Source organism: Ranitomeya variabilis, chromosome 5, assembly GCF_051348905.1.
Source record: "Ranitomeya variabilis isolate aRanVar5 chromosome 5, aRanVar5.hap1, whole genome shotgun sequence".
Lineage (NCBI taxonomy): Eukaryota > Metazoa > Chordata > Amphibia > Anura > Dendrobatidae > Ranitomeya > Ranitomeya variabilis.
Genome location: NC_135236.1, coordinates 39,246,662 through 39,274,047, shown reverse-complemented (window position 1 = coordinate 39,274,047; position 27,386 = coordinate 39,246,662). Strand labels below are relative to the sequence as shown.

The 27,386-nt window shown below is 39.2% G+C and overlaps 10 non-coding genes across 10 annotated transcripts; all 10 read right to left on the bottom strand.

The window, feature by feature from the left end:
- Window positions 1-361: 361 nt before the first annotated feature.
- Window positions 362-433, bottom strand: TRNAW-CCA (transfer RNA tryptophan (anticodon CCA)). The gene has a single exon. It is a non-coding gene; the product is annotated as a tRNA-Trp (tRNA).
- Window positions 434-904: 471 nt separating this feature from the next.
- On the bottom strand, window positions 905-976 carry TRNAW-CCA (transfer RNA tryptophan (anticodon CCA)). The gene has a single exon. It is a non-coding gene; the product is annotated as a tRNA-Trp (tRNA).
- A 1,009-nt stretch (window positions 977-1,985) lies between these two features.
- On the bottom strand, window positions 1,986-2,057 carry TRNAW-CCA (transfer RNA tryptophan (anticodon CCA)). The gene has a single exon. It is a non-coding gene; the product is annotated as a tRNA-Trp (tRNA).
- Window positions 2,058-2,523: 466 nt separating this feature from the next.
- TRNAW-CCA (transfer RNA tryptophan (anticodon CCA)) lies at window positions 2,524-2,595 on the bottom strand. The gene has a single exon. It is a non-coding gene; the product is annotated as a tRNA-Trp (tRNA).
- A 10,083-nt stretch (window positions 2,596-12,678) lies between these two features.
- Window positions 12,679-12,750, bottom strand: TRNAW-CCA (transfer RNA tryptophan (anticodon CCA)). The gene has a single exon. It is a non-coding gene; the product is annotated as a tRNA-Trp (tRNA).
- Window positions 12,751-13,917: 1,167 nt separating this feature from the next.
- Window positions 13,918-13,989, bottom strand: TRNAW-CCA (transfer RNA tryptophan (anticodon CCA)). The gene has a single exon. It is a non-coding gene; the product is annotated as a tRNA-Trp (tRNA).
- Window positions 13,990-15,002: 1,013 nt separating this feature from the next.
- Window positions 15,003-15,074, bottom strand: TRNAW-CCA (transfer RNA tryptophan (anticodon CCA)). The gene has a single exon. It is a non-coding gene; the product is annotated as a tRNA-Trp (tRNA).
- A 471-nt stretch (window positions 15,075-15,545) lies between these two features.
- TRNAW-CCA (transfer RNA tryptophan (anticodon CCA)) lies at window positions 15,546-15,617 on the bottom strand. Its single transcript has one exon. It is a non-coding gene; the product is annotated as a tRNA-Trp (tRNA).
- A 471-nt stretch (window positions 15,618-16,088) lies between these two features.
- Window positions 16,089-16,160, bottom strand: TRNAW-CCA (transfer RNA tryptophan (anticodon CCA)). The gene has a single exon. It is a non-coding gene; the product is annotated as a tRNA-Trp (tRNA).
- A 10,957-nt stretch (window positions 16,161-27,117) lies between these two features.
- On the bottom strand, window positions 27,118-27,189 carry TRNAW-CCA (transfer RNA tryptophan (anticodon CCA)). The gene has a single exon. It is a non-coding gene; the product is annotated as a tRNA-Trp (tRNA).
- Window positions 27,190-27,386: the final 197 nt, after the last annotated feature.

The window sequence follows — 27,386 nt, the reverse complement described above, 5'->3', positions numbered from 1 at the left end:
TAAAGAGGGCTGAATTAAGATCATCACATTCGGATTCATTGATTTCAAGTTTAAAATTAAAAATCTAGTAATAATCCCTCTTCTCTTACAAATTCAAAGATGACAATGGCGTAAACAAACTGTTAGGTGTTCCCGCAGTGGATTCATTTTTTTAATGCTTTGAACTCAATTCCCAAAGGATATTTCTCGTCAAAGTATTGTTGATAAGATATTAATCTATATAATTTAAATAAAACACTTTGTTAAACCCTGTGCTGACAGGTTGCAACAAAGTTGAGTTATTCTACTGTTAGTAGGATTACGCAGTTTCCGTTTCAATCTTAATCCAAGCATCAATCAAGTTATGAAAAGATGAGTTAATTGACCCCGACGTGATTTGAACACGCAACCTTCTGATCTGGAGTCAGATGCGCTACCGTTGTGCCATGAGGTCAGCTGAAAAGCATGTGTGCTCCAGTACTTCTCAAGAAAAGTGCATGAGATAATATATGGAAGCCATCTGGAAATTTGCTACTTTTAATCACAGGTTAGAAATGACATAAAGAGGGCTGAATTAAGATCATCACATTCGGATTCATTGATTTCAAGTTTAAAATTAAAAATCTAGTAATAATCCCTCTTCTTTTACAAATTCAAAGATGACAATGGCGTAAACAAACTGTTAGGTGTTCCCGCAGTGGATTCATTTTTTTAATGCTTGGAACTCAATTCCCAAAGGATATTTCTCGTCAAAGTATTGTTGATAAGATATTAATCTATATAATTTAAATAAAACACTTTGTTAAACCCTGTGCTGCCAAGTTGCAACAAAGTTGAGTTATTCTACTGTTAGTAGGATTACGCAGTTTCCGTTTCAATCTTAACCCAAGCATCAATCAAGTTATAAAAAGATGAAAGAGTTAATTGACCCCGACGTGATTTGAACATGCAACCTTCTGATCTGGAGTCAGACGTGCTACCGTTGCACCACGAGGTCAGTTGAAAAGCACGTGTGCTCCAGTACTTCTCAAGAAAAGTGCATGAGATAATATATGGAAGCCATCTGGAAATTTGCTACTTTTAATGACATTTTGGGAAAGATATAAACAAGGATGAATTAAAATCATGACATTCAGATTCAGGGTTTTCCAGTTTAAAATGTAAAATCTAGTAATAAACTCTCTTTTCTTACAAATTCAAAGATGACAAAGGCATGAACAAAGTGTTAGCTGTTCCCGGCATGGATTATTTTTTTATGTTTTGAACTCAATTCTCAAATGATATTTCGCACCAAAGTTTTGTTGATAAGATTTAAATCTACATAATTTAAATAAAACACCTTTTTTAAACACTTTGCCTACAGGTGGCAACAAAGTCGAATTATTCTATTGTCAGTAGAATTACGCAGTTTCCGTTTTCAATCTTAACACAATCATCTATCAAGTTATGAATAGACGAAAGAGCTACTTGACCCTGATGTGATATCAACATGCAACCTTATGACCTTGAGTCAGAAGTGCTACCATTGTGCACAAGGTCAGTTGAAAAGCATGTTTGCTGCAATACTTCACATGAAAAGTGCATGAGATAATATATGGACCCCATCTGGAAATTTGCTACTTTTAATCACAGCTTAGAAAAGACATAAAGAGGGCTGAATTAAGATCATCACATTCGGATTCATTGATTTCAAGTTTAAAATTAAAAGTCTAGTAATAATCCCTCTTCTTTTACAAATTCAAAGATGACAATTGCGTAAACAAACTGTTAGGTGTTCCCGCAGTGGATTCATTTTTTTAATGCTTTGAACTCAATTCCCAAAGGATATTTCTCGTCAAAGTATTGTTGATAAGATATTAATCTATATAATTTAAATAAAACACTTTGTTAAACCCTGTGCTGCCAAGTTGCAACAAAGTTCAGTTATTCTACTGTTAGTAGGATTACGCAGTTTCCGTTTCAATTTTAACCCAAGCATCAATTAAGTTATAAAAAGATGATTTAATTGACCCCGACGTGATTTGAACATGCAACCTTCTGATCTGGAGTCAGACGTGCTACCGTTGCACCACGAGATCAGTTGAAAAGCACATGTGCTCCAGTACTTCTCAAGAAAAGTGCATGAGATAATATATGGAAGCCATGTGGAAATTTGCTACTTTCAATCACAGTTTAGAAAAGACAAAAAAGAGGGCTGAATTAAGATCATCACATTCGGATTCATTGATTTCCAGTTTAAACTTAAAAATCTAGTAATAATCCCTCTTCTCTTACAAATTCAAAGATGACAATGGCGTGAACAAACTGTTAGGTGTTCCCACAGTGGATTCATTTTTTTAATGCTTTGAACTCAATTCCCAAAGGATATTTCTCGTCAAAGTATTGTTGATAAGATATTAATCTATATAATTTGAATAAAACACTTTGTTAAACCCTGTGCTGCCAAGTTGCAACAGTTGAGTTATTCTACTGTTAGTAAGATTACGCAGTTTCCGTTTCAATCTTAACCCAAGCATCAATCAAGTTATGAAAAGATGAGTTAATTGACCCCGACGTGATTTGAACACGCAACCTTCTGATCTGGAGTCAGACGCGCTACCGTTGCGCCACGAGGTCAGTTGAAAAGCATGTGTGCTCCAGTACTTCTCAAGAAAAGTGCATGAGATAATATATGGAAGCCATCTGGAAATTTGCTACTTTTAATGACATTTTGGGAAAGATATAAACAAGGATGAATTAAAATCATGACATTCAGATTCAGGGTTTTCCAGTTTAAAATGTAAAATCTAGTAATAAACTCTCTTTTCTTACAAATTCAAAGATGACAAAGGCATGAACAAAGTGTTAGCTGTTCCCGGCATGGATTATTTTTTTATGTTTTGAACTCAATTCTCAAATGATTTTTCTCACCAAAGTATTGTTGATAAGATTTTAATCTACATAATTTAAATAAAACACCTTTTTTAAACACTTTGCCTACAGGTGGCAACAAAGTCGAATTATTCTATTGTCAGTAGAATTACGCAGTTTCCGTTTTCAATCTTAACACAATCATCTATCAAGTTATGAATAGACGAAAGAGCTACTTGACCCTGATGTGATATCAACATGCAACCTTATGACCTTGAGTCAGAAGTGCTACCATTGTGCACAAGGTCAGTTGAAAAGCATGTTTGCTGCAATACTTCACATGAAAAGTGCATGAGATAATATATGGACCCCATCTGGAAATTTGCTACTTTTAATCACAGCTTAGAAAAGACATAGAGAGGGCTGAATTAAGATCATCACATTCGGATTCATTGATTTCAAGTTTAAAATTAAAAATCTAGTAATAATCCCTCTTCTTTTACAAATTCAAAGATGACAATGGCGTAAACAAACTGTTAGGTGTTCCCGCAGTGGATTCATTTTTTTAATGCTTTGAACTCAATTCCCAAAGGATATTTCTCGTCAAAGTATTGTTGATAAGATATTAATCTATATAATTTAAATAAAACACTTTGTTAAACCCTGTGCTGCCAGGTTGCAACAAAGTTGAGTTATTCTACTGTTAGTAGGATTACGCAGTTTCCGTTTCAATCTTAATAATACCTATATAGAAAAGAAATACCACAATAATATAGAAAAAAAGACTAAGAATACATACTAATAATATATTGCCCAAAAAAATATATTCCAAGCCAAAACTTCATAAAATATAAATTTTATTTAAAATAACGAGAACAGACCACAGTTACACAATATATTATTTATCAAGAATATGTAAAATATATATATAAAATTGATGGACAAGATAACCTACTTTTACATTTAATATATAAATAAAATCAAATAAAATCCAAATGTGGCAGAGGACAGGGAATAACAGACTGAAAGGCACTAAAATATATATACAAAATCCTGTTGTCAGGATGTGCACATGCACCGGCAGAAAAATAATGCTATATCTCCATATAAATATTTCAAGTGCATACACATCTGTGTACATATACACCCATATACACACCTAAGTAAGTGTGCATAATTATCAATTAGTGATGAAGCTAGTGCTTGCAAGAAGTGAAAAACCTGCTACAAAAATATAATTATAATAATACGTGAATTACAAAAAATGGTGCCAAAACAAATCTCAAAAACATAAGTAATGTGCTAAAATGTGCAATTATATCAATATGCAAATAAATGACCAATTAATAACACTGCTGAAATAGTGCACAAAAATCAAACTGAAATAAGATTACCCATCTGCGGTGCACCAAAATGAATGAGAGATTTGCTGCTGCCGTTTGTAATGAACGTGAATTTGTACCCACCAGTCTGAGATTCAAGCTGTCCCCCGCACACACCACTCCTACGCGCGTTTCGCTATCGCTTCGTCAGGGAGTGATGTGACAGAGGTCAGTGAATCTTATATAGGGGAATATCAGCTGAAGAAGTTATTATAATCAGCAGACGTCATACTACATGACGCCGCTACTCACGAATGCAGCCGCCATCACCGCCGGGCGGAAGTCCGAAGTCACGTGACCGAGTGCGTCCGAGGACACAGTCAAACACGCCCCATCAGACAACCATCCACACAGCGAGGCGGGCGCATGCGCAGTGCGGCGTACGGCGTCGCTGCAGCCATATACAAGAAGGGCAAATAATAACTGATAATAAAGAAGTAAGGGCATATATATATCTACTCAGACAAAAATATATAATAAGGAAATAAATACTCCTGTGTATTCAATCAAAGTAAAATATATATGACATATACAATTTATACCTATTAAACAACATACAAGGTGAATATATTAAAATACTTCAATTTAAAACTAACCATATCCGTGTACAAAATATACATAAAAATATGCATATAAAAATACATAGAAAAAATACCATTGTACCAACATAAATAAATACCTACACAACCATATACATATATACATGCTAATATATGCTCATATATACTAAACATATGCACATACACCCAGTAATGAAATAAATATATATATAAAAGTATTTGTATATAGCAGCAAAATTTAAAACAGCAATTCCAACTTTTATTGCGCAATATTACAATAAATGAGTGTGTAGGCCAAATGCTCTCATCATTAAACGATGCTGTTATTATATATCACACATGCACCACTAACAGTAAAACCCCAAAGATTACACTACGACTGTCACTAATACTTACCAGAACACTACGAATAAAGATATATATAAATATATTAAAGGAAACTAGAAAAACCCCACTGCTCATTTAATCCATGTGGTATCATACTCTGCAGCATGGTGATCCATTTGCACTCTTTTTGTGCTAATTTTATACTGCAGTCTCCCCTCCTATTCCCGGGATATAATCGATCTATACCTCTGACTTTCAGACAGTGTGACTGTCCTTGATGATACTTACGAAAATGTCTTGCCAACGGTTTCAACTTACTAAAGTTGGAAAAATCTTCAATTTTAACTTTATCTGCAGCTTTGATATCCTTTATGTGCTCCAAAACTCGGACACGCAACTCACGTGTAGTCATGCCCACATATATGAGACCACATGGGCATGTGGCTACATATATCACCATAGAGGTGCGACAATTAATGAAATGTAAGATTTTATATTTGCGATTACCCATCGAACCACAAAATACATCCGTTTTTTCCATAAATTGGCATGCTTTACATGAACCACAGCTTACACAACCCCATTTCGGGCCCCTAGAATCAAATATAAATTTTGAATTATTAGGTACATAATGACTATGAATCAAGGAATCCCTCAGAGTTTTGCTACGTTTGGCAACAATATGAGGATGTTCCGATAAATGTTTGGATAATAAGGGGTCCTGCATTAGAATAGGCCAATATTTGGAAATGACATCATTCATTTCTCGCCATCTAGAATGGTAATTCGTGATCAGGCGGACTTGTCCATCAAAACTTTTGTTGTTAGCTGTTTTAGAAGTCAATAAAGATTGGCGGTCTGTATTCTTAGCTCTAATATAAGCTTTTTTGATATTATCAGAGCGGTACCCCCGTTGTAAAAATCTCGATGTCAGTTCTTGGGCCTGTTGTTCAAAGTTTTCCTCCTGATCACATATCCGCCTGGCTCTTAAGAATTGTCCTGTAGGTATTGCCTTAATAACATGAGTTGGATGTGATGACTTAGCATGTAATAAAGTATTGGCGCTTGTTTCTTTGCGGAAAATAGTTGTATGCAGTTGTCCCCAATTGTCCACAGATATTCCCAGATCCAAGAAATTAATCGAATCTTGTGTAATAGTCCAAGTAAGTTTGATGTTGACAGAGTTGTTATTTAAATATTCCAGATATTTATCCAAGTCAACCTTCGGACCCTGCCAGATGAACAAAATATCATCAATAAATCTCATCCATGAAATTATTGATCCCTCTGTCACACAATCCGCATTCATGACATATTCGTGTTCCCATAGGCCCATAAATAAATTGGCGTATGACGGTGCGAAAGCCGCACCCATGGCCACGCCTCTTTTTTGAAGGTAGAATCTGTCTTTAAATACGAAATAATTGTGTGCTAAAGCATATTCAAGAAGTTGCATCAAAAAACCCACAAAAGAAACGTCAAAGTTACAGCTTGATAGATACTTCTTAATTGCACCCAAACCGTGTTCATGCGGAATCGATGTGTATAGAGATTCGACGTCGCAAGTTACTAAATACATATCCTTACTCATATACACATCGTCCAATCTTCGTAGTGCATCAGTCGTATCTTTTATATATGAGGGAAGTTCCGAGACTAAGGGTTTGAGATAATAATCCAGAAATTTGGAGATAGGTTCCAACAAGCTACCATTACCGGAAATAATTGGGCGGCCCGGAGGGTCAGTCATGTTTTTATGAACTTTGGGTAAAAGATAAAATGTTGATACTGATGGTAATTCTATTCTCAAGCCCTCCCAAGTCTTTTTAGGTATAATGCCATCATTTAAAGCCTGATCCAAAATATTAAATAATTCTTTTTGATATTGTAAGGTGGGATCATTAGATAGTCTCTGATAACATTGGGGATCAGTTAATTGTCTACCTGCTTCCTTCTCATATAAATTTGATGGCCAAACAACAACATTTCCTCCTTTATCGGACCCTCCGGGCCGCCCAATTATTTCCGGTAATGGTAGCTTGTTGGAACCTATCTCCAAATTTCTGGATTATTATCTCAAACCCTTAGTCTCGGAACTTCCCTCATATATAAAAGATACGACTGATGCACTACGAAGATTGGACGATGTGTATATGAGTAAGGATATGTATTTAGTAACTTGCGACGTCGAATCTCTATACACATCGATTCCGCATGAACACGGTTTGGGTGCAATTAAGAAGTATCTATCAAGCTGTAACTTTGACGTTTCTTTTGTGGGTTTTTTGATGCAACTTCTTGAATATGCTTTAGCACACAATTATTTCGTATTTAAAGACAGATTCTACCTTCAAAAAAGAGGCGTGGCCATGGGTGCGGCTTTCGCACCGTCATACGCCAATTTATTTATGGGCCTATGGGAACACGAATATGTCATGAATGCGGATTGTGTGACAGAGGGATCAATAATTTCATGGATGAGATTTATTGATGATATTTTGTTCATCTGGCAGGGTCCGAAGGTTGACTTGGATAAATATCTGGAATATTTAAATAACAACTCTGTCAACATCAAACTTACTTGGACTATTACACAAGATTCGATTAATTTCTTGGATCTGGGAACATCTGTGGACAATTGGGGACAACTGCATACAACTATTTTCCGCAAAGAAACAAGCGCCAATACTTTATTACATGCTAAGTCATCACATCCAACTCATGTTATTAAGGCAATACCTACAGGACAATTCTTAAGAGCCAGGCGGATATGTGATCAGGAGGAAAACTTTGAACAACAGGCCCAAGAACTGACATCGAGATTTTTACAACGGGGGTACCGCTCTGATAACATCAAAAAAGCTTATATTAGAGCTAAGAATACAGACCGCCAATCTTTATTGACTTCTAAAACAGCTAACAACAAAAGTTTTGATGGACAAGTCCGCCTGATCACGAATTACCATTCTAGATGGCGAGAAATGAATGATGTCATTTCCAAATATTGGCCTATTCTAATGCAGGACCCCTTATTATCCAAACATTTATCGGAACATCCTCATATTGTTGCCAAACGTAGCAAAACTCTGAGGGATTCCTTGATTCATAGTCATTATGTACCTAATAATTCAAAATTTATATTTGATTCTAGGGGCCCGAAATGGGGTTGTGTAAGCTGTGGTTCATGTAAAGCATGCCAATTTATGGAAAAAACGGATGTATTTTGTGGTTCGATGGGTAATCGCAAATATAAAATCTTACATTTCATTAATTGTCGCACCTCTATGGTGATATATGTAGCCACATGCCCATGTGGTCTCATATATGTGGGCATGACTACACGTGAGTTGCGTGTCCGAGTTTTGGAGCACATAAAGGATATCAAAGCTGCAGATAAAGTTAAAATTGAAGATTTTTCCAACTTTAGTAAGTTGAAACCGTTGGCAAGACATTTTCGTAAGTATCATCAAGGACAGTCACACTGTCTGAAAGTCAGAGGTATAGATCGATTATATCCCGGGAATAGGAGGGGAGACTGCAGTAGAAAATTAGCACAAAAAGAGTGCAAATGGATCACCATGCTGCAGAGTATGATACCACATGGATTAAATGAGCAGTGGGGTTTTTCTAGTTTCCTTTAATATATTTATATATATCTTTATTCGTAGTGTTCTGGTAAGTATTAGTGACAGTCGTAGTGTAATCTTTGGGGTTTTACTGTTAGTGTGTGCATGTGTGATATATAATAACAGCATCGTTTAATGATGAGAGCATTTGGCCTACACACTCATTTATTGTAATATTGCGCAATAAAAGTTGGAATTGCTGTTTTAAATTTTGCTGCTATATACAAATACTTTTATATATATATTTATTTCATTACTGGGTGTATGTGCAAATGTTTAGTATATATGAGCATATATTAGCATGTATATATGTATATGGTTGTGTAGGTATTTATTTATGTTGGTACAATGGTATTTTTTCTATGTATTTTTATATGCATATTTTTATGTATATTTTGTACACGGATATGGTTAGTTTTAAATTGAAGTATTTTAATATATTCACCTTGTATGTTGTTTAATAGGTATAAATTGTATATGTCATATATATTTTACTTTGATTGAATACACAGGAGTATTTATTTCCTTATTATATATTTTTGTCTGAGTAGATATATATATGCCCTTACTTCTTTATTATCAGTTATTATTTGCCCTTCTTGTATATGGCTGCAGCGACGCCGTACGCTGCACTGCGCATGCGCCCGCCTCGCTGTGTGGATGGTTGTCTGATGGGGCGTGTTTGACTGTGTCCTCGGACGCACTCGGTCACGTGACTTCGGACTTCTGCCCGGCGGTGATGGCGGCTGCATTCGTGAGTAGCGGCGTCATGTAGTATGACGTCTGCTGATTATAATAACTTCTTCAGCTGATATTCCCCTATATAAGATTCACTGACCTCTGTCACATCACTCCCTGACGAAGCGATAGCGAAACGTGCGTAGGAGTGGTGTGTGCGGGGGACAGCTTGAATCTCAGACTGGTGGGTACAAATTCACTTTCATTACAAACGGCAGCAGCAAATCTCTCATTCATTTTGGTGCACCGCAGATGGGTAATCTTATTTCAGTTTGATTTTTGTGCACTATTTCAGCAGTGTTATTAATTGGTCATTTATTTGCATATTGATATAATTGCACATTTTAGCACATTACTTATGTTTTTGAGATTTGTTTTGGCACCATTTTTTGTAATTCACGTATTATTATAATTATATTTTTGTAGCAGGTTTTTCACTTCTTGCAAGCACTAGCTTCATCACTAATTGATAATTATGCACACTTACTTAGGTGTGTATATGGGTGTATATGTACACAGATGTGTATGCACTTGAAATATTTATATGGAGATATAGCATTATTTTTCTGCCGGTGCATGTGCACATCCTGACAACAGGATTTTGTATATATATTTTAGTGCCTTTCAGTCTGTTATTCCCTGTCCTCTGCCACATTTGGATTTTATTTGATTTTATTTATATATTAAATGTAAAAGTAGGTTATCTTGTCCATCAATTTTATATATATATTTTACATATTCTTGATAAATAATATATTGTGTAACTGTGGTCTGTTCTCGTTATTTTAAATAAAATTTATATTTTATGAAGTTTTGGCTTGGAATATATTTTTTTGGGCAATCCGTTTCAATCTTAACCCAAGCATCAATCAAGTTATGAAAAGATGAGTTAATTGACCCCGACGTGATTTGCACACGCAACCTTCTGATCTGGAGTCAGATGCGGTACCGTTGCGCCACGAGCTCAGTTGAAAAGCATGTGTGCTCCAGTACTTCTCAATAAAAGTGCATGAGATAATGTATGGAAGCTATTTGGAAATTTGCTACTTTCAATCACAGTTTAGAAAAGACATAAAGAGGGCTGAATTAAGATCATCACATTTGGATTCATTGATTTCCAGTTTAAAATTAAAAATCTAGTAATAATCCCTCTTCTCTTACAAATTCAAAGATGACAATGGCGTAAACAAACTGTTAGGTGTTCCCGCAGTGGATTAATTTTTTTAATGCTTTGAACTCAATTCCCAAAGGATATTTCTCGTCAAAGTATTGTTGATAAGATATTAATCTATATAATTTAAATAAAACACTTTGTTAAACCCTGTGCTGACAGGTTGCAACAAAGTTGAGTTATTCTACTGTTAGTAGGATTACGCAGTTTCCGTTTCAATCTTAATCCAAGCATCAATCAAGTTATGAAAAGATGAGTTAATTGACCCCGACGTGATTTGAACACGCAACCTTCTGATCTGGAGTCAGATGCGCTACTGTTTCGCCACGAGGTCAGTTGAAAAGCATATGTGCTCCAGTACTTCTCAAGAAATGTGCATGAGATAATAAATGGAAGCCATCTGGAAATTTGCTACTTTCAATCACAGTTTAGAAAAGACATAAAAGAGGGCTGAATTAAGATCATCACATTCGGATTCATTGATTTCCAGTTTAAATTTAAAAATCTAGTAATAATCCCTCTTCTCTTACAAATTCAAAGATGACAATGGCGTGAACAAACTGTTAGGTGTTGCCGGCATTGATTCATTTTTTTAATGCTTTGAACTCAATTCCCAAATAATATTTCTCGTCAAAGTATTGTTGATAAGATATTAATCTATATAATTTAAATAAAACTCATTTTTAAACCCAGCACTGACAGGTGGCAACAAAGTTGAGTTATTCTATTGTCAGTAGGATTACGCAGTTTCTGTTTCAATCTTAACCCAAGCATAAATCAAGTTATGAAAAGATGAAAGAGTTAATTGACCCCAACGTGATTTAAACACGCAACCTTTTGATCTGGAGTCAGACGCGCTACCGTTGCACCACGAGGTCGATGGGAAAGCATGTGTGCTCCATTACTTCTCATGAAAAGTGCATGAGATAATATATGGAAGCCATCTGGAAATTTGCTACTTTTAATGACATTTTGGGAAAGATATAAACAAGGATGAATTAAGATCATGACATTCAGATTCAGGGTTCTCCAGTTTAAAATGTAAAATCTAGTAATAAACTCTCTTTTCTTACAAATTCAAAGATGACAATGGCATGAACAAAGTGTTAGCTGTTCCCGGCATGGATTATTTTTTTATGTTTTGAACTCAATTCTCAAATGATATTTCTCACCAAAGTATTGTTGATAAGATTTTAATCTACATAATTTAAATAAAACACCTTTTTTAAACACTTTGCCTACAGGTGGCAACAAAGTCGAATTATTCTATTGTCAGTAGAATTACGCAGTTTCCGTTTTCAATCTTAACACAATCATCTATCAAGTTAAGAATAGACGAAAGAGCTACTTGACCCTGATGTGATATCAACATGCAACCTTATGACCTTGAGTCAGAAGTGCTGCAATACTTCTCATGAAAAGTGCATGAGATAATATATGGACCCCATCTGGAAATTTGCTACTTTTAATCACAGCTTAGAAAAGACATAAAGAGGGCTGAATTAAGATCATCACATTCGGATTCATTGATTTCAAGTTTAAAATTAAAAATCTAGTAATAATCCCTCTTCTTTTACAAATTCAAAGATGACAATGACGTAAACAAACTGTTAGGTGTTCCCGCAGTGGATTCATTTTTTTAATGCTTTGAACTCAATTCCCAAAGGATGTTTCTCGTCAAAGTATTGTTGATAAGATATTAATCTATATAATTTAAATAAAACACTTTGTTAAACCCTGTGCTGCCAGGTTGCAACAAAGTTGAGTTACTCTACTGTGAGGCTATGTGCACACGTCAGGATTTTGTCAGGTTTTTGTCAGGCTTTTTCCTCAGGTTTTGTAGCTAAAACCAGGAGTGGGTGATAAATGCAGAAGTGGTGCATATGTTTCTATTATACTTTTCCTCTAATTGTTCCACTCCTGGTTTTGGCTACAAAACCTGAGGAAAAAGCCTGACGTGTGCACATCCTTAGTAGGATTACGCAGTTTCCGTTTCAATCCTAACCCAAGCATCAATCAAGTTATGAAAAGATGAAAGAGTTAATTGACCCCGACGTGATTTGAACACGCAACCTTCTGATCTGGAGTCAGACGCGCTACCGTTGCGCCACGAGGTCAGTTGAAAAGCATGTGTGCTCCAGTACTTCTCAAGAAAAGTGCATGAGATAATATATGGAAGCCATCTCGAAATTTGCTACTTTCAATCACAGTTTAGAAAAGACATAAAGAGGGCTGAATTAAGATCATCACTTTCGGATTCATTGATTTCCAGTTTAAAATTAAAAATCTAGTAATAATCCCTCTTCTCTTACAAATTCAAAGATGACAATGGCATGAACAAAGTGTTAGCTGTTCCCGGCATGGATTATTTTTTTATGTTTTGAACTCAATTCTCAAATGATATTTCTCACCAAAGTATTGTTGATAAGATTTTAATCTACATAATTTAAATAAAACACCTTTTTTAAACACTTTGCCTACAGGTGGCAACAAAGTCGAATTATTCTATTGTCAGTAGAATTACGCAGTTTCCGTTTTCAATCTTAACACAATCATCTATCAAGTTAAGAATAGACGAAAGAGCTACTTGACCCTGATGTGATATCAACATGCAACCTTATGACCTTGAGTCAGAAGTGCTGCAATACTTCTCATGAAAAGTGCATGAGATAATATATGGACCCCATCTGGAAATTTGCTACTTTTAATCACAGCTTAGAAAAGACATAAAGAGGGCTGAATTAAGATCATCACATTCGGATTCATTGATTTCAAGTTTAAAATTAAAAATCTAGTAATAATCCCTCTTCTTTTACAAATTCAAAGATGACAATGACGTAAACAAACTGTTAGGTGTTCCCGCAGTGGATTCATTTTTTTAATGCTTTGAACTCAATTCCCAAAGGATGTTTCTCGTCAAAGTATTGTTGATAAGATATTAATCTATATAATTTAAATAAAACACTTTGTTAAACCCTGTGCTGCCAGGTTGCAACAAAGTTGAGTTACTCTACTGTGAGGCTATGTGCACACGTCAGGATTTTGTCAGGTTTTTGTCAGGCTTTTTCCTCAGGTTTTGTAGCCAAAACCAGGAGTGGGTGATAAATGCAGAAGTGGTGCATATGTTTCTATTACACTTTTCCTCTAATTGTTCCACTCCTGGTTTTGGCTACAAAACCTGAGGAAAAAGCCTGACGTGTGCACATCCTTAGTAGGATTACGCAGTTTCCGTTTCAATCCTAACCCAAGCATCAATCAAGTTATGAAAAGATGAAAGAGTTAATTGACCCCGACGTGATTTGAACACGCAACCTTCTGATCTGGAGTCAGACGCGCTACCGTTGCGCCACGAGGTCAGTTGAAAAGCATGTGTGCTCCAGTACTTCTCAAGAAAAGTGCATGAGATAATATATGGAAGCCATCTCGAAATTTGCTACTTTCAATCACAGTTTAGAAAAGACATAAAGAGGGCTGAATTAAGATCATCACTTTCGGATTCATTGATTTCCAGTTTAAAATTAAAAATCTAGTAATAATCCCTCTTCTCTTACAAATTCAAAGATGACAATGGCATGAACAAAGTGTTAGCTGTTCCCGGCATGGATTATTTTTTTATGTTTTGAACTCAATTCTCAAATGATATTTCTCACCAAAGTATTGTTGATAAGATTTTAATCTACATAATTTAAATAAAACACCTTTTTTAAACACTTTGCCTACAGGTGGCAACAAAGTCGAATTATTCTATTGTCAGTAGAATTACGCAGTTTCCGTTTTCAATCTTAACACAATCATCTATCAAGTTATGAATAGACGAAAGAGCTACTTGACCCTGATGTGATATCAACATGCAACCTTATGATCTTGAGTCAGAAGTGCTACCATTGTGCACAAGGTCAGTTGAAAAGCATGTTTGCTGCAATACTTCACATGAAAAGTGCATGAGATAATATATGGACCCCATCTGGAAATTTGCTACTTTTAATCACAGCTTAGAAAAGACATAAAGAGGGCTGAATTCAGATCATCACATTCGGATTCATTGATTTCCAGTTTAAAATTAAAAATCTAGTAATAATCCCTCTTCTCTTACAAATTCAAAGATGACAATGGCGTGAACAAACTGTTAGGTGTTCCCATAGTGGATTCATTTTTTTAATGCTTTGAACTCAATTCCCAAAGGATATTTCTCGTCAAAGTATTGTTGATAAGATATTAATCTATATAATTTAAATAAAACACTTTGTTAAACCCTGTGCTGCCAGGTTGCAACAAAGTTGAGTTATTCTACTGTTAGTAGGATTACGCAGTTTCCGTTTCAATCTTAACCCAAGCATCAATCAAGTTATGAAAAGATGAAAGAGTTTATTGACCCCGACATGATTTGAACACGCAACCTTCTGACCTGGAGTCAGACGCGCTACCATTGCGCCACGAGGTCAGTTGAAAAGCATGTGTGCTCCAGTACTTCTCAAGAAAAGTGCATGAGATAATATATGGAAGCCATCTGGAAATTTGCTACTTTAAATCACAGTTTAGAAAAGACATAAAGAGGGCTGAATTAAGATCATCACTTTCGGATTCATTGATTTCCAGTTTAAAATTAAAAATCTAGTAATAATCCCTCTTCTCTTACAAATTCAAAGATGACAATGGCGTGAACAAACTATTAGGTGTTCCCGCAGTGGATTCATTTTTTTAATGCTTTGAACTCAATTCCCAAAGGATATTTCTCGTCAAAGAATTGTTGATAAGATATTAATCTATATAATTTAAATAAAACACTTTGTTAAACCCTATGCTGCCAAGTTGCAACAAAGTTGAGTTATTCTACTGTTAGTAAGATTATGCAGTTTCCGTTTCAATCTTAACCCAAGCATCAATCAAGTTATGAAAAGATGAAAGAGTTAATTGACCCCGACGTGATTTGAACACGCAACCTTCTGATCTGGAGTCAGACGCGCTACCGTTGCGCCACGAGGTCAGTTGAAAAGCATGTGTGCTCCAGTACTTCTCAAGAAAAGTGCATGAGATAATATATGGAAGCCATTTGGAAATTTGCTACTTTCAATCACAGTTTAGAAAAGACATAAAGAGGGCTGAATTAAGATCATCACATTTGGATTCATTGATTTCCAGTTTAAAATTAAAAATCTAGTAATAATCCCTCTTCTCTTACAAATTCAAAGATGACAATGGCGTAAACAAACTGTTAGGTGTTCCCGCAGCGGATTCATTTTTTTAATGCTTTGAACTCAATTCCCAAAGGATATTTCTCGTCAAAGTATTGTTGATAAGATATTAATCTATATAATTTAAATAAAACACTTTGTTAAACCCTGTGCTGCCAGGTTGCAACAAAGTTGAGTTATTCTACTGTTAGTAGGATTACGCAGTTTCCTTTTCAATCTTAACCCAAGCATCAATCAAGTTATGAAAAGATGAAAGAGTTTATTGACCCCGACATGATTTGAACACGCAACCTTTTGATCTGGAGTCAGACGCGCTACCGTTGCGCCACGAGGTCAGTTGAAAAGCATGTGTGCTCTAGTACTTCTCAAGAAAAGTGCATGAGATAATATATGGAAGCCATGTGGAAATTTGCTACTTTCAATCACAGTTTAGAAAAGACATAAAGAGGGCTGAATTAAGATAATCACTTTCGGATTCATTGATTTCCAGTTGAAAATTAAAAATCTAGTAATAATCCCTCTTCTTTTACAAATTCAAAGATGACAATGGTGTGAGCAAACTGTTAGGTGTTCCCGCAGTGGATTCATTTTTTTAATGCTTTGAACTCAATTCCCAAAGGATATTTCTCGTCAAAGTATTGTTGATAAGATATTAATCTATATAATTTAAATAAAACACTTTGTTAAACCCTGTGCTGCCAAGTTGCAACAAAGTTGAGTTATTCTAGTTGTTCTGTCTCCGCCATCTAATTTGTTACTTCCAATTATCTGTTTGCATAATTTGCAGTTTCTCAGCCAGTATACAGGACTTGATATATTCATACCTTTATTTGTAGTGCTTTGACTCCCTCTAGCGGTCAGAGTCATGTTGACAGTTGTATTTTTCTGTTATGTATTTTTTATGTCTGATTCTCCTCCTCCTTTGCAATGCATTATGGTAGCTCAGCCTACATTTCCCTCCATTATCATTTCACTTCCAGTTTGCCTTTCAGGAAAGAAGCTTACACTTCATCCCCCTTGCGATTGCATTGCCGGTATGTCTTTATGCTCTCTGTAGATATTTCTGCTCTATATTAGCCTAGCTTAACCAGTTGCACTCCTAGTCCAGTTACTAGCCTTCTAAATGTAATGCATAACGTTTATCATGTGTAGTATGTATTTGTTCCCTACCATGCACTGATTCTATGTATATCATTGTTCACAGTTTCAACGCATCAATATACCACTACGTTTAATAAAGCACAGACTCAACCACAGTCTCCTTATTGGACCCCGGTATAGCGGTTTAGCTGACTGGATAGCTACATGGGCCTGTCTCATTTAGTGAGGACAGAACAGTGAAACGGCAGCCATCCAACTAGTGGGATTCAAGTCACCGGCTACTCAGAGACTAAATACAGCTACAGCAATCTCTGCACAGCCAAGCACTTTCCCAAGACACCATGTCTCACAAATCGCATAGAACAAGATCTGTTACTTCCGTCTCCTCAAAGACAACATCCATCAGCAGCGCGGTCGCCATTGCCCGCGCAAATGCTGAAGCCGCCAAAATACGAGCGAGCTTTGCTGACCAAGAGATGCAACTTAAATTAGAAAAGGCACGCTTAGATGACGAAGAGAGAAGGTCACAATTAGAGAGAGACGAGCAATAGAGAAGGTCACGCTTAGAGAGAGCCGACCAAGAGAGAAGGACGCAGTTAGAAAAGGCACGTGTGGATGCCGCCTTAGAAAGCCTAGCAGCAAAAAGGGAAGCTGCCACAGCCCTCGCTGAAGCGGAGTCGCTAGAAGCCGCGCAAAGTCCCAAGCTGCATAGCCAAAGCAGTATGTCGAGTCTGGAGTTTCCACTACAAGACTCACCACAACGCACATCTCAGTATGTTAATGAACTTCCTGATCCAAACTATAACCCTGAACCAGCACCAAAACGAGAATACGACGTCTCCAGCGAAGTGAGCGAGAGTCATCACGAGGCTCAGCTCCAGGACAGAAACAAACTCGAAAACGTGACGCAAAACAACTCTGCTAATGACTACCTTGCCCCTCACCAGGTAACCAATGTGGATCACCCTGCTGACACACCGTACGTCAGACCGAAGCAATACGACACAGGCTGGCGCCACCCTGAGGACACTAACAGGTATGAACGCACCTCACATCACTATCAGGGCGACCCATCACCAGCTTACTCTGCTGACAACCGGTTCACGACAGAATTTGCCAGGTTCTTCACACGACGTGAACTGGTTGCCAAGGGGCTCATGAAATTCACTGACCAAGCTGAAGGATACAGAGCTTGGAAAGCTTCCTTCCAAAATGTCATTAGAGACTTGGGGCTACAACACAGGGAAGAGATAGACCTGTTAGTGAAATACCTGGGAGAAGAGTCAGTCAAACACGCAGTAAGAATCAGAGACATTAATATAAATCGCCTGGAGACTGGCCTCAGAGAGATCTGGAAGAGGCTGAATGAGTGTTACGGTTCGGCAGAGGTAATAGAAAGAGCCTTGTTCAAAAGAATCGATGACTTTCCTAAAATTTCTAACAAAGGTCTCCAGAAACTTAGAGAGCTAAGCGACCTACTAAAGGAAGTCCAAGTTGCCAAATACGAGGACGACCTACAGGGACTTGCATTTCTCGACACAGCCAGAGGTGTTAACCCTATAGTCCAGAAGTTGCCCTACAATCTACAGGAGAGGTGGCTCACACATGGTTCCACGTACAAATACAAACACAGTGTTCCATTTCCCCCCTTCTCCGTTTTTGTAGACTTTATACACCAACAAGCGAGAATTAGAAACGATCCCAGCTTTGACTTTGCAATGCCATATGCCACACCGTCACCACCTGCAAATCCACGCAGAACATCCGTGGCAGTACACAAGACTTATGTTTCTTCTCCAGGTTCTAATTACAGGTCTGCTGGCTGCTCCCAATCAGAGACAAAGGTGCAGGACCCTGACAAGCAGTGCCCACTTCATCAGAAGCCTCATCCTCTCCTGAAATGCAGAGCCTTCAGAGGAAAATCTATGCCAGACCGCAGAAGCTTCCTGAAAGAGAATGGTATCTGCTACAAGTGCTGCTCATCCACAACTCATCTCGCCAAGGACTGCAAGGTCAGTGTAAAATGCACAGAATGTGGCACCACAGACCATAACACTGCTCTACACCCAGGCCCAGCTCCATGGAGTGCACAAAACACGCCAGCTGACAGTGAGCATGGCGGGGAGGAAAGGAACACTGATACAGCTACGCCAGAGATCACTTCACAATGTACCGAGGTCTGCAAAGGGACAATAGACAGTAGGTCCTGTTCAAAAATATGCCTTGTCAGAGTATACCCAAAAGGCCATAGAGACCAGGCTGTAAGACTGTATGCTATCTTGGATGATCAAAGTAATCGATCCATGGCAAGATCAACATTCTTTGACCTATTCAACATCAAAGGGCCAAGCACTCCCTACTCATTAAAGACGTGTGCAGGTACTGTGACAACAGCAGGCAGAAAAGCTACAGACTACCAAATCGAGTCATTAGACGGACAATTCTGCCTACCACTACCTACGATCATCGAATGTAACCAGATCCCAGACAACAGATCTGAAATCCCTACGCCAGATGTAGCAATCCATCACGCTCACTTAAAGCGAATAGCACACCTTATACCGGAACTCGACCATCAGGCCCAGATAATTCTGCTGTTGGGGAGAGATATCCTGCAGGTTCATAAAGTGAGACGTCATATCAATGGACTCCACAATGCTCCCTATGCCCAAAAGCTAGACCTAGGATGGGTCATAATTGGCAACGTATGCTTGGGACGCATGCACGCCCCATCTTCTGTGACAAGCATGCTGACAAATACATTGGAGAAAGGACGACCATCTCTGTTTCAACCTTGTATCAATGAGTTCCATGTCAGGGAACTGCCACACAGCATCCAACTGCCCAACCATTTAATAGACTTTACTCACGACAGCAGTATAGTGTCGGGAAGCTATGAGGATCAGTTAGGGTGCACAGTCTTCCAGAGAACTAAGCAGGACAACCAAGTGGCAATGTCGGTAGAGGACAAGTTGTTCTTGGAGGCAATGGACAAGGGACTCGTTAAAGATGAGACCAACAGCTGGGTCGCACCTCTTCCCTTCAAAACCCACAGACCACGTCTACAGAACAACAGAAATCAGGCATTACAACGTTTCTCCTCTCTCAAACGTAATCTGCAAAAGAAACCAGAGATGAAAGATCACTTTTTCTCCTTCATGTCAAAGATTTTTGAAAACTGTCACGCAGAACTAGCTCCCACTCTCAAAGACTCTGAAGAATGCTGGTTCCTACCTATGTTCGGAGTATACCACCCTAAGAAACCAGGCCAGATTAGAGTGGTGTTCGATTCCAGTGCCAAATTTAATGATGTCTCCCTAAATGACGTTCTACTAACAGGACCAGACCTCAATAACAAACTGCTGGGAGTACTTATGCGCTTCCGTAAGTATTCCATTGCCTTCATCGCTGACATCCAGCAAATGTTCCATTGTTTCCTTGTGAGAGAGAGAGACAGGAACTTCCTAAGATTCTTCTGGTACAGAGACAATGATCCTACTAAAGAAGTCACAGAGTATCGCATGAGAGTGCACATCTTTGGCAACAGTCCTTCCCCTGCAGTCGCCATTTATGGACTCAAAAGGTCGGCTCAGGAAGGAGAAGCAGAATACGGAGCAGATGTCAGACAATTCATAGAAAAGGACTTTTACGTCGACGACTGTCTGAAAGCCATGCCTTCAAATGAGACTGCCATCAGTCTTCTCAGGAGAGCCCAGGACATGCTTGCCTGCTCGAACCTTAGGCTTCATAAAATAGCCTCAAACAGCCAAGAACTCATGGAAGCATTCTCTTCTCAGGACCTATGTAATGGTCTCAGAGACCTGGACCTGGGGTCAGACCCCGCATTAATGCAATGCAGCCTTGGGCTTCTCTGGAATCTACAGTCAGACACTTTCACCTTTCAGGTCAACCAAGAAGAAAGGCCTTTCGCACGTAGAGGCGTCCTGTCTACCATCAACAGTCTGTACGATCCCTAGGGTTTCGCAGCTCCTGTTACTATACAAGGCAAGGCCCTACTAAGAGACTTAACTAGGGAAACATCTGACTGGGATGCACCTCTGCCACCTGATAAGAGGATCCAGTGGGAAGAGTGGAAGAACTCGTTAGCGGCACTCTCCAACCTGAATGTGCCAAGACCATACGCCTCTGTGCCATCTACTGAAATACAAAGCCAAAGACTGTACGTATTTGCAGATGCTTCTGTCAAAGCGATTGCCGCTGTTGCCTACCTGAGAACTGTAGACTCCAAAGGTCAGTGCCACATTGGTTTCATTATGGGGAAGGCCAAACTCGCACCACAACCAGAGCACACTATACCCAGGTTAGAGCTTTGTGCCGCAGTCCTAGCCATTGAGTTAGCAGAGTTCATCACATCCGAAATGGATATCGACCTGACACAGGCCAAGTTCTACTCAGACAGCAAAGTAGTCCTGGGATATATCCACAACGAAACCAGGCGATTCTACGTTTATGTCAATAACAGAGTGCTACGAATCAGGAGATCAGTTCATCCAAAGCAGTGGCATTACATACCCACAGACCAGAATCCTGCAGATCATGCAACTAGAGGAGTTGACGCAAGTCGACTAGGAAGCACAACGTGGCTGTCAGGACCAAAACTATTGTACATTGAAGAATGTTTTCCAGACACCTTTGAACTAGTAGGAGAGGACTCAGATGCTTAAATCCGCCCTCAGGTGTCTACACTTCATACAATGACCTCTGTTATCCAGCTTGGATCTTGCAGGTTCGACAGATTCTCAAGTTGGAAGTCACTTACTCGAGCTATTACCTGCCTGACTCATATAGCTCGCTCATTCAAGACCACCAGAACTTGTGGCACAGAAAAATGTAAAGGTTGGCATCTTTGTAAAAATACCTATGTTACCTCCGACTTAGAGTTCTCTAGAAATCACATCATCCTCACTGTTCAAAGAGAAACCTACTTTGCAGAAATCCAATGTCTTATCAACAAAGCTCCAATACCAGTGAGCAGCGTATTGAGAAAACTCGACCCATTCATCGACAACAGTGGCCTACTGAGAGTAGGAGGCCGACTCAAAGAAGCTGAGATGGAGTTTGTGGAGAAATTCCCTCTTATACTTCCCGGAAAATGTCATGTTGCCTACCTAATCGTACAACATTACCACAATCTGGTCAAGCACCAAGGAAGACTATTTACGGAAGGAGCCATCAGGTCTGCCGGTGTGTGGATCGTCGGTGCAAAGAGACTCATCAGTAGTGTCATCTACAAATGTATTACCTGCCGTAAGCTTCGTGGTTCGACTCAAACTCAAAAGATGGCTGACCTACCAGCAGATAGACTCAGCCCAGACCCTCCCTTTACCAGCGTTGGTCTCGATGTGTTTGGGCCTTGGTCAGTTGTTACACGACGTACTAGAGGCGGCCAAGCCAATAGTAAACGTTGGGCAGTCATGTTCACTTGCATGTCAATCAGAGCCGTCCACATAGAGGTCATTGAGTCCCTCGACACGTCAAGCTTCATCAATGCCTTAAGACGCTTTATTGCCATCCGTGGTCCTATCAAGCACATACGCTCAGACAGAGGTACCAACTTCATCGGTGCAGCAAAGGAATTGGGAATACCTTCAAATCTAGACTATAAGACTCTTGAGAGGTTCCTCAGTGACCAAAGTTGCACATGGTCATTCAACCCACCTCATTCTTCACATATGGGAGGATCTTGGGAGCGAATGATTGGTCTAGTACGGAGAATTCTTGACTCCACTCTTCTTCAAGAAGGAGCAGCGAGGCTCACCCATGAAAGCCTCATCACCTTCATGGCAGAAGCTGCAGCTATAATTAACGCAAGACCCCTGGTTCCAGTTCCTAACGACCCTGAGGAACCCTTGCTATTGACTCCAGCTACTCTACTTACCCAGAAAACGGGACTGTCCAGTGCCCCTCCAGGAGGATTCGACGCTAAGGACCTCTACAAGCGCCAATGGAGACAGGTACAAAGTCTTGCAAATACTTTCTGGGACAGGTGGCGCAAACAATATTTGTCTACCCTGCAGCCACGTACGAAGTGGCAATCTACTAAACCTAATCTTAACGTAGGTGACCTTGTTCTTGTGAAAGACTGTCAAATTCACCGGAACCAGTGGCCACTTGGTCTAGTTACCGCAACATTCCCGAGCAAGGACGGCAACGTCCGCAAAGTTGAACTAAGGATGACCAAAGGGAATGAACCTAAGACATTTTCCAGACTGGTATCTGAACTGGTCCTATTGTTGCCTTCGGAAGAAAGGAGTAGTGACATCCGTTGATGTCAGACGGGGAGTGTTCTGTCTCCGCCATCTAATTTGTTACTTCCAATTATCTGTTTGCATAATTTGCAGTTTCTCAGCCAGTATACAGGACTTGATATATTCATACCTTTATTTGTAGTGCTTTGACTCCCTCTAGCGGTCAGAGTCATGTTGACAGTTGTATTTTTCTGTTATGTATTTTTTATGTCTGATTCTCCTCCTCCTTTGCAATGCATTATGGTAGCTCAGCCTACATTTCCCTCCATTATCATTTCACTTCCAGTTTGCCTTCCAGGAAAGAAGCTTACACTTCATCCCCCTTGCGATTGCATTGCCGGTATGTCTTTATGCTCTCTGTAGATATTTCTGCTCTATATTAGCCTAGCTTAACCAGTTGCACTCCTAGTCCAGTTACTAGCCTTCTAAATGTAATGCATAACGTTTATCATGTGTAGTATGTATTTGTTCCCTACCATGCACTGATTCTATGTATATCATTGTTCACAGTTTCACCGCATCAATATACCACTACGTTTAATAAAGCACAGACTCAACCACAGTCTCCTTATTGGACCCCGGTATAGCGGTTTAGCTGACTGGATAGCTACATGGGCCTGTCTCATTTAGTGAGGACAGAACACTAGTGTTAGTAAGATTACGCAGTTTCCGTTTCAATCTTAACCCAAGCATCAATCAAGTTATAAAAAGATGAAAGAGTTTATTGACCCCAACGTGATTTGAACATGCAACCTTCTGATCTGGAGTCAGACACACTACTGTTGCACCACGAGGTCAGTTGAAAAGCACGTGTGCTCCAGTACTTCTCAAGAAAAGTGCATGAGATAATATATGGAAGCCATCTGGAAATTTGCTACTTTCAATCACAGTTTAGAAAAGACATAAAAGAGGGCTGAATTAAGATCATCACATTCGGATTCATTGATTTCCAGTTTAAAATTAAAAATCTAGTAATAATCCCTCTTCTCTTATAAATTCAAAGATGACAATGGCGTGAACAAACTGTTAGGTGTTGCCAGCATTGATTAATTTTTTTAATGCTTTGAACTCAATTCCCAAATAATATTTCTCGTCAAAGTATTTTTGATAAGATATTAATCTATATAATTTAAATAAAACTCATTTTTAAACCCTGCACTGACAGGTGGCAACAAAGTTGAGTTATTCTATTGTCAGTAGGATTACGCAGTTTCCGTTTCAATCTTAAAGGGAAGGTGCCATCAAAAAAAATTTTTTTCCAGCGATTGAAAAAATGTAAAGAATTAATGTTTACATTTTCTTAAAAAATATTATCATTTGTTTTTAATTTAGTAAAATATGAAAAATAATTTTAAAAGGTTTGGCATTTCCACTTTTAAACACTAGGGGGAGCAGCTAATGAAATTTGACAAAAACCTAGTGTACAACTAGCTCACATTACTGCACTGCAGTAATTATGGGCTGAGTCTGCTGACATGGGTGTGATGTCACTCCTCTCCTCCCCTTCTGGTGTTTGCTAGGGGATGAGAGGATTCAGGAACACAGTGTGCAGCCATTTTGTTGGTGACTGCAAAGTTATACTGACAAGTAGACAGTCACCGAAGATGGCAGGCAGCAAGGATTCTGGGAGATATATGGTGGAGGGAGCAGGGTGACAGCAGCACAGAGTATTTCAGGAGAGCAGTGTGCTGGTCTATGGGGGGCACCCTGTTTGGTGCGCAGAGCAGCCAGGGATTGTACATAGAGCGCTGTCTTTTATACACATGGATGGACCGTCTCCTCAGAAATCCAGGAAACATTTCTGCTGATTGATGGCCTGTTCTGATCCAGGCTTTGCATGCAAAGACCCCATTCCCCTCCTCAGATCCTGTCCTGGCGATGTGTGAAAGCGAGGTGACAGGCGCAGTCCGGGGTGATGCTGGGAAGGAAATGTAGCCATATAGTAACGATAAACATGAGACCCCTCTCTTCAGCTGCCTTACCAGCCCTCCCCTGAAGGCACCTAACTGGAGGTCATGCTGCCCCCTCTATTACCCCAGACCCGCGTGCAGCTGCTCAACCGGAACCACCCTAGATTTGGTCCCCTTTCTGCAGATAATACTTCCATAGTGTTCTCACATAATACCGCCATATAGATTACTCATAATACCGCCGTATAGAGCACACATAATACTGTCCTATAGTTCTCACATAATACCATCGCAAATAACGACGCCAGAGTATTCTCACATAATACCGCCATATAGAGCACACATAATACCGCCATATAGAGCACACATAATACCGCCATATAGAGCATACCACCATATAGATCTCACATAATACCGCCATATAGAGCACACATAATACCGCCATATAGAGCACACATAATACCGCCATATAGAGCACACATAATACCGCCATATAGAGCACACATAATACCGCCATATAGAGCATACCGCCATATAGATCTCACATAATACCGCCATATAGAGCACACATAATACCGCCATATAGAGCACACATAATACCGCCATATAGAGCACACATAATACCGCCATATAGATCTCACATAATACCACCAGTGTTCTCACATATCGCCATATAGATCACACATAATACCACCATATACATCACATAGTACCGCCATATACTTCTCACAGAACGCCGCCATATAGATCACACATAACGGGGGAGAGGACTGCATAGGAAAGGATTAGATACACAGCTCAGTCAGTATCATACAGGATAGGATTAGATACAAAGCTCAGCACAGTATCACATAGGATAGGATTAGATACATGGCTCAGCAGACGGCATCACACAGGAGAGGATTAGATACACAGCTCAGTCAGTATCACACAGGATAGGATTAGATACATGGCTCAGCACACAGTATCCCACAGTAGAGGATTAGATACACGGCTCAGCACAGTATCACACAGGGTAGGATTAGATACAAGGCTCAGCACAGTATCACACAGGATAGGATTAGATACATGGCTCAGCAGACTATCACACAGGAGAGGATTAGATACACAGCTCAGACAGTATCACACAGGATAGGATTAGATGCATGGCTCAGCAGACAGTATCACACAGGAGAGGATTAGGTACACAGCTCAGCACAGTATCACACAGGAAAGGATTAGATACCTGGCTCAGCAGTCAGTATCACACAGGAGAGGATTAGATACACAGCTCAGACAGTATCACACAGGAGAGGATTAGATACACAGCTCAGTCAGTATCACACAGGAGAGGATTAGATACACAGCTCAGTCAGTATCACACAGGAGAGGATTAGATACACAGCTCAGTCAGTATCACACAGGAGAGGATTAGATACACAGCTCAGCAGACAGTAACAAACATGGGAGGAGATACACTGCTCAGAGTCAGCACCACAAGGGATAGGAATAGATTCCCTCTCCCCCTTCCCACTGATACTTACGGCTCCCTGCTGAGACCTTTCTTCTCCCTCCCCTCCTTGGTCTTCTCCTCCTCCTCCTATAGCTGCAGGGCTCCTGCGATTATCCTGGTAGCTGGAGCTCACAGCTGCAGTGTGAGCTCCAGGAAGATGGCGCTGATCTCCTGCCTCTGCTGTGCAGGACGGCTCAGGGGGCGTGGCCAGACCAGAGCAGAAAGCAGCTTATAATGCAAGCTATAGAGTCGGCTCCCGACCGCAGATCTCTATGCCCTGGGTGCCATAAATGCAGAGTGTAAGTGACGTGCAGCTTCACTTACACTCCTGCAAAGCAAAATGGCGACGCCCAGTGGCTTAAAAAAAAATTAATTAAAAAAATGTTAAAGTTAAAAAAAGGAAGTTTGTATGAAAAATAATTGTTTATATAAACAATTATTTTTAATACAAAAAATAAAATGCGGCACCTTTCCTTTAATCCAAGCATAAATCAAGTTATGAAAAGATGAAAGAGTTAATTGACCCCGACGTGATTTAAACACGCAACCTTCTGATCTGGAGTCAGACGCGCTACCGTTGCACCACGAGGTCGATTGAAAAGCATGTGTGCTCCATTACTTCTCATGAAAAGTGCATGAGATAATATATGGAAGCCATCTGGAAATTTGCTACTTTTAATGACATTTTGGGAAAGATATAAACAAGGATGAATTAAGATCATGACATTCAGATTCAGGGTTTTCCAGTTTAAAATGTAAAATCTAGTAATAAACTCTCTTTTCTTACAA